This window comes from Rattus norvegicus, chromosome 3 (assembly GCF_036323735.1).
Source record: "Rattus norvegicus strain BN/NHsdMcwi chromosome 3, GRCr8, whole genome shotgun sequence".
In the NCBI taxonomy this organism is placed as follows: domain Eukaryota; kingdom Metazoa; phylum Chordata; class Mammalia; order Rodentia; family Muridae; genus Rattus; species Rattus norvegicus.
This window is the reverse complement of record NC_086021.1, coordinates 179,379,064-179,393,121: the sequence shown is the minus strand read 5'-3', so window position 1 is coordinate 179,393,121 and position 14,058 is coordinate 179,379,064. Positions and strand designations below refer to the sequence as shown.

General features: G+C 46.4%; 1 long non-coding RNA gene across 1 annotated transcript; it reads left to right on the top strand.

The window, feature by feature from the left end:
• The first annotated feature begins 4,651 nt into the window (after positions 1–4,651).
• LOC108350531 (uncharacterized) lies at positions 4,652–13,850 on the top strand. The gene is made up of 2 exons (XR_001837389.3): positions 4,652–6,827; positions 13,532–13,850. It is a non-coding gene; the product is annotated as an uncharacterized LOC108350531 (long non-coding RNA).
• The last annotated feature ends 208 nt before the right edge of the window (positions 13,851–14,058 follow it).

The following is a 14,058-nucleotide window of genomic DNA, read 5'->3' as shown; positions in this document are numbered from 1 at the left end:
TGGCCTCAGACTCACTACATAGCCAAGTACAGTATTATACTCCTGGCTCTTCTGCCTCGACCTCCCCAAGTGCTGGGGCTACGGGAAGGGGTCAGCATGCGCACTCTTGCTTTTCTATAAGGAGGCATTAAACCCTGTCAGGTGGACCCCACTCTTACGACCTATAGCCTTCCAGAGGCCCTACCTACAAATTCCACCACATTGGTGGTGAGATTTCAACATATGAATTTTGGGTCCAAAGTCCAGAACCTGTAATAATCAGAACTGCACAAGCATCACTACTCTTATGGTGATTTCAATCTCGATCAGACTGGATTGAGACAGCCCCAGGGCAGGTTGGGTGTGGCGGGGCCCCTGCCTGTAATTCTAGCATTCTGGAGGCACAAGATTGAGGCCAGCCTGGTTTACACAGCTAAACCCTATCTCAAAAAGTCAACAGCAGCAAGCTGGAGAAGAGATGTCCCAGTGAGCAAATGCAAGCTCGAGGACCTAGGTTCAAATCCTCTGTGCCCACGTTAAAAAAAAAAAGGCAGATGCTGCTCCTGCACTACAACCTCAGTGCTGTGGGAAGAGTAGACAGGAGGACCACCAGCCTCGCTCCAGGTCCTGAGAGTGACTTAAGGGAATAAGACAGGTGTAAGTCCAAGTGGTCTCGCTCTCTCTCCTGGCCTCTGCGGGCACTGCCCTCATGTGTACGTGCCCATCCCCATACACACATAATAAAAAAAATTAAAAATAAAATAACTTTTTTTTCTTTTTCTTTTTTCTTTTTTTCGGAGCTGGGGATCGAACCCAGGGCCTTGCGCTCGCTAGGCAAGCGCTCTACCACTGAGCTAAATCCCCAACCCTTTTTTTTTTTTTTTAATTTATTATTATTTTTTTTTCCGGAGCTGGGGACTGAACCCAGGACCTTGCGCTTGCTAGGCAAGTGCTCTACCACTGAGCTAAATCCCCAACCCCATAAAATAACTTTTAAAAAATTACAAGAACTGAGCTGGAGGGATGATTCGGTGGTTAAGAGGACTTGGTACAAATCAATCAATCAATCAATCAATAAAACATTTGTTACAGCCAGGCATGATGGCACCTGTCTCAAACAAAACCAACCCAAAAGGTATTTATTTGTTGCTCCTGCAGAGGGCCCATGTTCAAATCCCAACATGTACATGGTAGTTCATAATCCTTCATAACCCTGACTGCAGGGGATCCCCTGCCTCTGTGACCTCTGTGAGCAGCAGGCACACACGTGGTACATACACGCGTGCAGACAAAACACCCATAGACCAAAAAAAAAAAAAAAGAAAGAAAGAAAGGAAGAAAGAAAGAAAGAAATCCTCAAGCCCCATGAGCTTCTTTGTTTTATATCCCAGAAAAAAACGAAAGCCCAGAGTAGTCAAGGAAGTTGTTCAAAGTCTCACAGTGGTGAGAAGACAAGGAGCAGAGCCAGCTCCTCAGACTCAAGGGTTCAGACTCTAAGTCTGAAAAATGTTAATGAAGGGGAGGCAGAGAGCGAAGGTTCCCTGAGCAGCTTTTATGCCCTACCTCAGAGTAGGGTTCTCTATGCTAAAGTGGACTTTAATCTCCTAGATGAAGGGCACTAGGGCCTGGTTTACAACAGCCCGCATCAGTGAAACAACAGTGAAATGGGCCCTTGGACGTCAGGAGCGCCTGCTCAGATGAGGCCACGCCCACTTCTTCCACGTGCCCCCGCCCCCCATCTTGCATTCATTTGCTCTTCTTTCTTGGCTGTCTCAGTGGCAGCTCTCAGAAGGTAACCCTGCTGTTTTGTTCAGTCCGGTTTGGTTTTTGAGAGAGGACTCTGGCTCCTCCAGAGTCCAGCTCCTGGGTGCTGGGCTCCCAGACGCGTGCCCACCACTCCTGGCTCAGTGCAGCTGTCTGTTCAACCCAAGAACAGGGATGAGTTGTCACTAACCCCCATGTTCGAATCCATGTTAAAATCTCTCGGTAAACTCAGCCTCCGCATCAACATCTGTGTTTTTATGTTTCGCAGTGCGTGGAAGCCAAGCCAGGGCCTCACCCACGCTAGAAAGCAGCCCGCTTCAAAGCTACACGCCCCAGACCTAGAGAGACTTTAGAATGTTGTTTGAACAATTCATGGCGGTAAAGAACACAGGGCCCTGCTTTTCAAGGAATCACCCTGATCGCTTGGATGGATAGGGGAGATACTGTTTGGGGCTTTGGGAAGACACAAACTATGTGCCACACTCCAGGGACTCCCGAGGACAAACACTGTCCAAAGCTGCCTGACGACACTGGCGAATGAAGCCAGACTGCTGTCCCATGGAGATACCCAGCACCCAAGAAAGCGATCTTGAGTTTGAATATTCAGCTGTCTCAGTTTCTCCCCGATCATGACTACAAAGGAGGAAGGTGGTGTGGGCTGCGTCATTCGTTCACCAAGCATTTAAAAAAAAAAATTATCTATTTAATGTGAGTCTTCAGACACACCAGAAGAGGGAATTGTATGCATTACAGATAGAGCCACTATGTGGTTGCTGGGAATTGAACTCAGGACCTCTGGGGGAGCAGTTAGTGCTCTTAAATACTGAGCCATCTCTCCAGCCCTCACCAAGCGTCTTTGACAGTGTGTTATTAGTGTACATGCTTGTATATGAACGCACCACAGCCCAGAGGTGGGAGTAAGAGGGCAACTTCATGGATCTATCCTCCCCCACCCCCACCCCCGCCTGTCTTGCCTTTTATGTGACTTTTGAAGATTATCAGATTTGTAAGGCAAACTTACCTGCTGGGGCACCTTACTGGCCCTCAACAAGGCATTTTAAAATTACTCTTCAGACTCAAACACTGTTTTTCTAGCTTGGGTGGGTTTTTGTGGTGTCGAGGATTGAATGCCTTTTACATGCTAGGGGATGCTCTACCAGTAAGCTACATTTCCAGCCATTGGGACATTTCAGGCACTGGATCCCCTGGAATTGGACTTCCAGAAGGTTATGAGGCCAGCTCACTGTAGATGCTGGAACTGAACCTGGGTTCTCTGCCAAAGCAGGAAGCACTCCTGGCGGCTGAGCCATCTCTCTAGCTCCCTGCTTGTATTTTTTTGAGGTCTGTTTGATTTTCAGATGGGATCTCCTGCAACCAGGAAAGCTTCCAACTGTCTATGAAGCTGAGGCTGGCCTAGAACTGCCGGTCCTCCTGCCCCTACCTCCTGAGTGCTGGGACTGTGCCTGTGCAGTAGCGCAGCCATTTCTAATTTGGTTCTAATCGTAGAAGTGAAGTTAAAAATCCTTTCTTCATACTGGGGGTGGCGGCGGCGGGGGTTAGGGGTGGCAGACAGATCTCTGTGAATTCAAGGCCAGCCTGGTCTACTGAGCGAGTTCCAGGACAGCCGAGGTTACACCGAGAAACCCTGTCTCAAAAGCTAAATAAGTTGGATTTGGCTCAGTGGTAGAGCGCTTGCCTAGCAAGCACAAGGCCCTGGGTTCAGTCCCCAGCTCTGAAAAAAAGAAAAGAAAAAAAAATCCTTTAAAAAAAAAAGCTAAATAAGAAGTGACATGGTTACATCCATATACCAAGTATGATGTTCGGTTGGTTGGCACCTTGCTGCCTAGCCCTGATTGCCTTGAATATGTACAGTCCAGGCTGGCCTGGAACTCACAGAGACCCCACTAAGTCTCCCCAGCATAGGTAAGATTAGGCGTGAGCCACCACACCCAGATAGCTTTTCGGGCTTTATTTACAGAGCCGGCCTACTTCCTGCATAACCTTATCGTCTTGCATAGCAATGAAATACAGACCCAGTTCTGTCTTTATCCTTCCTAAGGATCAAACTGAGCCACAGTCCTGGGCAAAGTGAGGCACGTCTTCCTGCCTCTCAAGAGAGTCTGAAGCGACAGAAAGCAAAATATAATACTTCCTTTCTTGGGCCGGGGATGTCGCTCAGAGGGTGGAGTGTCCATTCCCAGTGCCACCGTAGAGCACATCTGTAATTCCAGTGTTCAGGAGATGGAGGTGGGATCTCTAGCAGCTATATACTGAGGTCAAGGTCACCCGGGGCTATCTGAGACTCTGAGGATAAAATAATCAATTACTTAAATACACACACACACACACACACACACACACACGTGCGCCCGCGCGCGCAAAGGAGAAGCACCAAGTTAGCATCATATAGCACACACCAGAACAAGCAGGCCCTCAACAAAGACAACCGCAAGTTGCTATGGAAACCCAGAGACCCTCTAGAAACGTGAGCATCACCTCCTGAGGTAAACAAGTTCATCTGAGACAGGAGCAAAAATGCCAAAGGACAGAAGGAGCGACAGGAAGGGCTTCCTGCTCTCTGATGTCTCTGGATCCTAAGTGTGAGGGGAATTTCTCACAGGTCTCCTGCATTGCAAACCTGAACTCAGCTCGAGGGACTCTGCTGGGTGGAATAGCTCAGGTGAGTTTGGTTCTTGGAAGGAGAGGATCAAATCCAGAAGGTTGTCCTCTGACATCGACATACGCAGTGGCACGCATGCCTCAAAACACACGTCACGCACACCACCAAAGACTAAAAGAAATAAGTCAATTTAAAAACACTGAGGTCCAGTGATATGGCTCGGGGGATTAGGGGGCTTGCAGCTAGGCCTGATGATCTGAGTCCTCTCCTCTGCCTTCCAAATGCTGGGATTAAAGGCATATGCCAGATTAAATTTTAGTAGTAAAAAAAATTATAATTTAAGAAAAGCCCCCAGCCAGGCATGGTAACAGCACACACCCTTAATCCTAGCACTTCAGAGGCAGAGCGCTGAGTTCCAGGACAGCCCGGTTTGCAGAGTGAGTTCCAGGTCAGCCAGGGATACACAGAGAAACTCTCTATAGGAAAAACAAAGAAAAGAGAAAAAAAGAAAAGACCACCAAACTGTTCCCTCTCACCCAACTCTCTTCTTATGAATGAAAATTATACAAAATATGAGATTTCTTGTCCCTCATTCAAATCTTTCCCTTCCTTTCACAATCATTTAATCAAGACACCTTTAGACCAAACAATCCCAGCTCCTGATTTAATAAAACATCCTGTCCAAAGAAAGAAACCTGTCAAAAAATAAAAATAAGGGGTTGGGGATTTAGCTCAGCGGTAGAGCGCTTACCTAGCAAGTGCAAGGCCCTGGGTTCGGTCCCCAGCTCCGAAAAAAAAAAAGAAAGAAAAAAGAAAAAGAAAAATAAATAAAAAATAAAAATAAATAAGAAAGAAAGCTGTCAAAAAATAAAAATAAATAAAACTAAATAAAAAAAGAAAGAAAGAAAGAAACCTGTCCTTGAAGTCACTTGAAAGAGCAAAAAAGATCTAATAGAACAACAAATTTGTGAGGAAGGGTAGAGCTAGGCTTCTTTAATCCACATTTAATATTTGAAATAGAAAATGCTGGGCTCGGGATTTAGCTCAGTGGTAGAGCGCTTACCTAGGAAGCGCAAGGCCCTGGGTTCGGTCCCCAGCTCCAGGAAAAAAAAAAAAAAAAAGAAAGAAAGAAAGAAAAAAAATGAAATAGAAAATGCTGCCCTTAAATGCTGAGGACTAAGACAGTTTGAAGTGTAACTACCTCTGTCCCACAAGCTAAGGATTCCATCAAAACACCATGGGCAGCAGTGCAGAGCCTGAGTCCTTGGTATCTTGAGCCACCGTAGGGCAGGTGCACTGCCCACCACAAACCTATATTCCTGTTGCAAAATGGAAATAAAGTAACACTCCATGAAGCAAGAGAGTCCAGGCCAGACAAACCAGGAACTACATCACCCGCTGACATGCTTGTCCATATCATGTGATAGACATGTATTTATTTATTGAGGTGGAGTCTCATGTAACCGTAACTGGCTTCAAACCCACTATGTAGCTGAGGAAGACCTTGAACTTCTGATCCTCCTGCCTCCACCTCCCAGGTGCTAGGATTAAGGCCTCCTATCTCTGCATGACTGGCCTTGAATCTCTGCTCCTCCTGCCTCAGCCTCCGGACTGTTAGAATAACTCGCATAGGCTGCCACGATTGGCTCTGTAGAAGTCAAGAATAGAATGTGAGCTTAAACCGGTCATCCTCAGCTCTCTAGAAAGGACTTTGTTTCTATTAGTGAGCCTTGAAGGGATGTGTGCTAGGTAACAGGATAGGCTATTTCTATTCTAGACCATTGAACACTCGATGGTCTATGACGAGGTCTCAGATAGCCCAGGCTGTCTTCAAGCTCTGTTATGTAGCTCAGGATGTCTCCCAGTTCCAGGATTCTATCCTGGTCTGGCTATCATTCCACATCCTGTAGGGAAAGAGGGCGTAAAGTGATGTTTCAAGCTCTCTGGTCCCTACACTATTCAGAAACATTTTGCTGGGCCAGAAAAAAAAAAAAAAGAAAAAAGAAAAAAGAAAAAGAAAACAAACAACAAAACCAACAAAACTTTGAAGCTTTCTAGAAAGCGTTTCTCAGATGAAGAAACAAACAGATCTTTTGATTTGAACCGGGAAGCGATTCTTCAGAGCAAGGAAGGAAATCAAAGGCTTAAATTCTACCACGAAATTCAAAAGTGGTCCTTTCAGGAGGAACCCGACTTAGTTCCTCCACTCACCCAACTCGTTCTGGAGAGAGGAAATTAGTTTACTGCCATATCGAAATAAAGAAGCCAGGAGGCTGCGTTCCAGAAAATCACGTGGCGCCTCCCTCCCCCACCTCCCTCACAGCTCTCCCAGCCGTCCCCTCCCTCCACACGGTTTGCTCGCTCGCCGCGCTGCGGCTGCGCGTTGCAGCGTGACAGCCTTGCACACTCTTGGGTGTGGGACCAAAAAAAGTGCAGAAAACCTGCTAAGAACCGAACAGCCAACGTAAGTTTTGCATTTCTTCCTGCCGCGCCCGCATCCTTAGACTCCTCCCTCCTCCTCCTCCTCCTCCTCCTCCTCCTCCTCCTCCTCCTCCTCCTCCTCCTCCTCCTCCTCCTCCTCCTCCTCCTCCTCCTCCGCATCCCGGGTCCTGGGCTCTGGACCCCAGTGAGGACTGCGAGTGGAGCACACCCTGGGGACCTTGAGACGTTTCTTCATATTTTAAATTATTCAGATCGGACCTGGATACGTTCCCCTGTAAACAAGAAGGACTCTGGTGAAGGCGATTGTGAAGTAACTTCTAGCTAGTATTGTTCCTTCCTACCCTCCACCTCTACCCCATCTCCACCCTCCCCACGCCTTCCCCTCCTCTTTGCTCCCCTCCCCGCCCACTCACCCCAACGGGTGTTCCGTTTGGTAGGCGTCCAAGCCATATACGCCTATTATATAGAAGCTATAAATAGGAGGAGAGGATTTATCAACCTGAAATCTGAAGATTGTGACATAATCAGCCAATACTTTTGACCGAGAAAAGCAATCACTCGTTTTTGAGAAGTCCAATGAAATTAAGAAAGATTGTTGGCAAGACAGAAAACAATAACAGAGGCCAGCGAGAATGGCTCCGTGCCTGAAGGTGCAAACTGCCAAGCAGGAAGACCGGAGTTCGATCCCTGGATCCCGCGCGGTGGAAGGTGACTCCTACAAGCTATCCTTTGACTTCCACAGCCGCTCCCAAACATGTACAAATGCAGTCAATCGATAAACTTAATTTCAAAAGGAAAGGGGGAGAGGGCAGTGGCACACGCCTTTAATCCAAGCATACAGGAGGCACAGGCAGAGGGAGCTTGGTGAGTTCAAAGCCAGGCTGGTCTAGATAGAGAATTCTAAGCCACCCAGGGCTACCTAAAGACACCGTGTCTCAAGCACAAAACAAAACAACAACAACAACAACAACAAAAAAAAAAAAACCCCGACATTTTACCTTCTTGCTCAATGTGGTATGTATTAACTTTAACCATTCTCTGTAGAAAAAGATGGAGATACTCAATACCACACAGTATACCCTTACTCAAGGCTTGCCCATATCCAAAACACACTCTCTCTCTCTCTCTCTCTCTCTCTCTCTCTCTCTCTCTCTGACACACAACTAATAACATCCATAATAAATAATACTAATATAAAGCTTACAAATAAAAGCAAAAAAGGGTGGGTGAACTTTTTATTACATATTTTATATTTTAGGTATGTGTTTGGTCTGCCTGTATATGTACACCATGCTCAGAGAGTGTCCACAAAGGCCAGAAGGGGGCACCTGGTTCCTGGAACTGGAGTTACAGATGGAATTGAACCCCGGACCTCTGTAAGAGCTGCAAGTGCTCTTAATCACTGAGCCACCTCTCCAGTCTCCTTAATATTTATTTTTAACTGTGTGTACATATACTAGACTTGCTGGTGCATGCTGTAGGAGGTAGAATTAGGAAGCTCTGAGGTTTTGTGCAGTTGAATTCAGGTGTCTGAAGAGGACAGAAGAGGGCATCCCTGGAGCGGGGTGTCTCAAGTGGTTGTGACCCACCCAAGGTAGGTGCTAGAAACCAAACTGAGTCCTCTGGAAGAACAGCAAGGGCTCTTAACTCCTCAACGCTTCACCGGTACCTTAACAAGGCTTAATAGGAGAGTAGGGCAGGGAGATGGGGGAGGGACAGCAGGCAAAGGGTCAACCCAAATTAAGAGCATTGGTGAAGCCATCAAGAAACCTGATACTGGGGGCTGGAGAGATGGCTCAGTGGTTAACAGCACTGACCGCTCTTCCAGAGGTCCTGAGTTCAAGTCCCAGAACCCACATGGTGGCTCTCAACCATCTGTAATGGGATCTGATGCCCTCTTCTGGTGTGTCTGAAGACAGCTACAGTGTACTCACATACATAAAATAAATAAAATAAATAAATCTTAAAAAAAGAAACTAACTTGTTAATCTAACTACATAAGTACACATGTAAATAAACTAATAATTTAAATGGGCCTCATTTGAAAACCAATGTAACATTTACAAGTTCTTTTTAAAATATCTTTTTTTTAATATTTTATTTATTTATTATATATTATGATTACACTGTCACTATCTTCAGACACACCAGAAGAGGGCATCAGATCTCATTTCAGATGGTTGTGAGCCACCATGTGGTTGCTGGGATTTGAACTCAGGACCTCGGGAAGAGCAGTCGGTGCTCTTAACCACTGAGCCATCTCTCCATCCCTTAAAATATCTTTTAAAGTTTTGTTTTTCTTCTTTTTTCCTGTTCTCAGGTCCCCCTGACCCCTATCCCCAACACACCCCAAAATGATTTAACTCAACCTCAGTTCACTCCCACACCTGACTGGCTGGGAATCCTGTAAAGAAAAATTAGGGGTTGGGGATTTAGCTCAGCGGTAGAGCGCTTGCCTAGAAAGCCCAAGGCCCTGGGTTCGGTCCCCAGCTCCGAGAAAAAAAAAAAAAAAAAAAAAAAAAGAAGAAAAATTGAGGGGGAGAACTTGAGGCTCAGGGTCCTGCTGAATGTGTCTGTCCACCTGAGTGTGTCCGTCTACCCTTCTCCCTCCCTCCTCACTGTGTGAAGCTACTCGTCCTCACTCCCCCACCCCCACCCCAGGAAATACACGGATTTCCCTCCCCTGTCTAACTGGGATCTTTCAGAAGTATGGAGAGAATTTGTGGACAAGGTCCTGGGTCTGACATCGCTATACATTCTAAAGGGATGATTCTTCTCCAATTGTTCCAGCGAAGTCCCGAAGCCCTGGGAGGGCCAGGCTCCAGGCTCCAGGCTCCACCTCCTTTTGTATTTTGAACATGCATTAAATACCTGTTCCTCCCCAAAGAAGCTTCCCTAATAGAAAACTGCAAGCAGTCCTTATGTCGCTGGGTCTCGTGTAGTTGAGCTGTGTGTGATTTCAGAGAGGTGTTCCCTGCTTTGCTCATCCATTGTCTTGGTCCTGGCAGCTCGTAAGCGTGTATTACCTGAATTAGACTACCCCGCCATTTAGGTAGCAAGGAACAAGATTCTTTGAGTGTCAGCTGATTGCCTCCTGTTGAATGGTGCACACCCCTCCCGTCCTGACAGGAAAAGCTCAAGCTGCTGTATGTTGTAGAAGCTGTAATTACTTTAGCCTTTGACTCACTAGAACTTGGTTGTGGCCGGGACAATGTTTCACCGACATTTGCTTTCTAAGCATTCTAGGACTTGGATGCAATCTGTAACCTCTCAGATCAGGTTTTTTTTTTTCTCTTGCATGCTTTTTAATTTTTTATTTATTAGTAGTATGCATGCGTGGGATATGTGTGCGTCATTGTGTGTGGAGGTGGGAGGAGTCAGCTCTGGCCTTCTACCACCTTGGTCCTGAAGATTCGAACTCAGATCTTCGGGTTTGGTGCCAAGCACCTTCTGAGCCATCCTGCCACTACCCCTTGGATCAGGCTTTCATTTTTTTTTTTTTTTTTTTTTTTTTGGTCTCAAGTGATCTGTAGCTCTCATCTGTCCCCTTGGCTCTGCCGATGGCTGGTGTGAAGATCTCCAGCCTTTCCCAAGCCTGCCTGAGAACAAGAGCTTTGTCATACATGTAAATTCAACCGGGAGGCAAGAATGTGTTAAACAGCAGTTTTAGTTTATCCTTCTTTAGTTTATCCTGTGTTTTAGTTTCCCTTCTTCCGCTCGTGATTTTTTGTTTTGTTTTGTTTTGTTTATTTCATGTATGTGAGCACACTGTAGCTGTCCTCAGACACATCAGAAAAGGAAATTGGACCCCATTACAGATGGTTGTGAGCCACCATGTGGTTGCTAGGAATTGAACTCAGGATCTCAGGACCTCTGGAAGAGCAGTCAGAGCTCTTAACCACTGAGCTGTCTCTCCCACCCTTTTTTGTTTGTTTGTTTTTTAGGTAACTGTTTCTGAATTATAATATCTCCCGAGCCGTCTTCTGAGCAAGTTCGCAATTCTCTTGTAAAGTCCCCTCTTCCGAGATGAGCCAAATGTGATTGATTTATTAATTAGCAGAAACCGTCCTCTGAAATTACCTTGCGTTAATCACAATTCATGCAAAATGTATCCAATTAGTCTTAAGATGTAAGTTTGACAGACTCGCCTTTCTTCGGAGACTGAAGTCAATTTTAATAACCTTTGCTGGATAAATCATTAACTCAGGCAAGGCCTGAAATGATAATGGAGAGATGATAATGGGGAGGAAATTCCAAAAAGTCTAACAGCCGCGCTCTGGCAAAGCCCAGAGCTGTGTGAAGTGGAGTCAAAGAGACTGGAGGAGGCTGGAGGAGACTAGAGGAGGCAGGAGGAGGCCGGAGGAGACTAGAGGAGACAGGAGGAGGCAGGAGGAGGCTGGAGGAGGCAGGAGGAGGCTGGAGGAGGCAGGAGGAGGCAGGAGGAGGCTGGAGGAGGCAGGAGGAGGCAGGAGAAGGCAGGAGGAGGCAGGAGAAGGCAGGAGGAAGCTGGAGGCAGGATCCTGGCAGCTGGGGATGGGGCAGTGTCTGCAGCTACCACTGATTCTCCTGAGATTGGGGGGGCTGGTGGAATGTGCGGAATTCACAGGGAAGGACACCCCCCCCCCCGTGGGCTTAGCCTTTTGGTGAAAGACACTTAAAAGCTCCCCAGAGCCCAAACACAATGATCCACTGGTCACAAGTTCAAGTCTCCACAGCCATTTGTACTTCTAAATGTTCCTTCCCTTTGCTCCAAACTGTACTCTTTCAAACGCCTGCACATTTCACTGCCTTCTGAGCCCGATCCCTGGGAGTTTGTCTCACTGATAAGGACACAGAAGTCCTTGAGGTTAAGTGCAAAATTATACAGCATGTCCAGAGGGGAAGTCTCAAAGATCCTAGGGTAAGCCACACAGCTTCTCTAGGCCCCGAAGATCTTCTGCATAATTAGAGAGTTGGAATAAATGAAATTGTATGGTTTCCCACTCAAAATGGTGGTGCTTTTAGTGTGTTGGATTCCAAGCCAGCTTTCTTAGTAGATTTCCTGAATATGTCTATTTAAATATGCAGGGGTTGGGGATTTAGCTCAGGGGTACAGCGCTTGGGTTCGGTCCCCAGCTCCAATAAAAAGAAAAGAAAATAAAATATGCAAATTTTATATACATGGTGCATGTACATGTATATGTATGAATACACATGTGTGTTATATAGTCATATCTGTGTGTGCAGTGTATATACATATATGTGTATATATGTGTTTATATGTATTTACTCACATGTGTGTGACATATATATAGGTATAATATATATGTATATTACACACCTACATAAATGAAACTACCACACAACGAGAAGGTCTGCGTGTGTAGTGTTTCCTTTGACTCTGTGTTTACAATGCTGGACACCAAACCCAAGCTCTCTAGCATGTCACCGAATGAATGCTCTGCTAGCCACGGATTCCAACCAGATTTAAACCCAGAAGCCAAATCGAATGCTCTACAGAAACCATAGAGCAGGCATTTAAGGGGTGCTACTTTAAATCATTTCTGTGAGACCGAACTGTTTTGTCTCCAGAGATGGGGTATCCCTCCCTCCCTAGACCAGGATAGCCTCTTGCTATGTACACTAGGCTGGCTTTGAACTTCCTCTGATCCTCCTACCTCAAGCCTCTGGAGCTCCAGGATCACCCCTGGCAAAAGGCAACACACCCAGCTGAGACCAGATGCTTTTAACTGTGTCTAAGGCTGAGTGTTTACTTTCTATCCCATGCTGGGGGTTTGTTGTTTCTGCTGCTGCTCGCTCTCTTCCCCTTTTCCTCCTTCTCCTCCTCCTGTTCATCTTTCTCCTCTTCCTCCTCTCCCTCCTCCTCCTCCTTCTCTTCCCTTCCTCTTCTTCCTCTTCCTTCTCCTCCTCCTCCTTCCTGTTGGTTACAAAAAAAAAAAAAAGGAGCTAAATTTTTCTGGACATTTAAAACTCTGCATACCGAAGATAAAATGAAAATTACTGAATTCCTAGGAAATGAGAGAGAGAGAGAGAGAGAGAGAGAGAGAGAGAGAGAGAGAGAGAAGAAGGAGAAGGAGAAGGAGAAGGAGAAGGAGAAGGAGAAGGAGAAGGAGAAGAAGAAGAAGAAGAAGAAGAAGAAGAAGAAGAAGAAGAAGAAGAAGAAGAAGAAGAAGAAGAAGAAGAAGAAGAAGAAGAAGAAGAAGAAAAACCTTCGACAAGCCTTCTGGAAGATTTACTTGGGGAAGAAGGGGCGAGCCCCAATCTTAGCAAACATGGAATTTGGTTGAAATATTCTCCTAAATACAGTGCACTGTAGGGAGCTGTACTCCTGAACTCCCTGTGAGCCCCAGTATCCATGGAGTTTCCAACAAGTGGGTAGAAGCTAAAGGGTGTAGCCTCCTGGAGGCAGAGGCAGGGCTGGGTTTGAGGGTCTGTCTGTAGGGAGAGCCTGTTTCAACATGGAGGGAGATGGGAGTGAATGCTTGTAATCCCAGTTCTCCTCAGGAAACTAAGGTAGAAGAATCGGGGTTCAAGGCCAGCCTGGGCCACATAGGGATTTCCAAGCTAGCCTGAGCTACAAGAGTGAGACCCTGTCTAAAGGAAGAAAAAAATCAAAAACCTGGTGGTTGGGGGTATTTCATAAGCACTGTTGTTTGGGGGGGACCATTTACCTTTTTGATGTACTGTATGTTTTATGAAGTAAAACATAAAATTCTCTTGAGACAGATCTTAGAGGAGGACGGTGCCATCCTAGAAGCAGACGAGCCTTGGAAACCCATGCCCAGCTTCCGCAGCTTTGAAACACTGACTGCGTCTTCTTCACTCAACACCTGACTCCTCGGTTCTGCAATTAAGGGCGTTAAATCCCGAAGAAGCCAGGCAACCCCTGTAATCATGACCCGTGTCTGCCCAAGGCTGCCTTTGGCCTGACATCCTCCCCCGGTACTCTCAGGGGGAGAAAAGTTGCCTTTTGGGGGGGGGGATGTTCACTGCTCTGAGAATTATATGTTTTGGGGAGCACTCACTCCCCTTTAGTGTGACTTTATAGAGCCAAGGAACTCTCTGGTGGACTTCGCCCTGTGTAGTGAAGCCTCTGGGGAAGTTGATGGAGTTATGATTTATCTTTTGGCAAGGGACACTGGGAAACAGCTAGAGCAAAGGTCACAGGGACCAGCTCCGGTTTTAAATTCAGCCTCGGGAGGGGTAGTTCCAAAGGGAGGGTTCGTACCCGAAGCTTTCTGGGAGAACGTTAC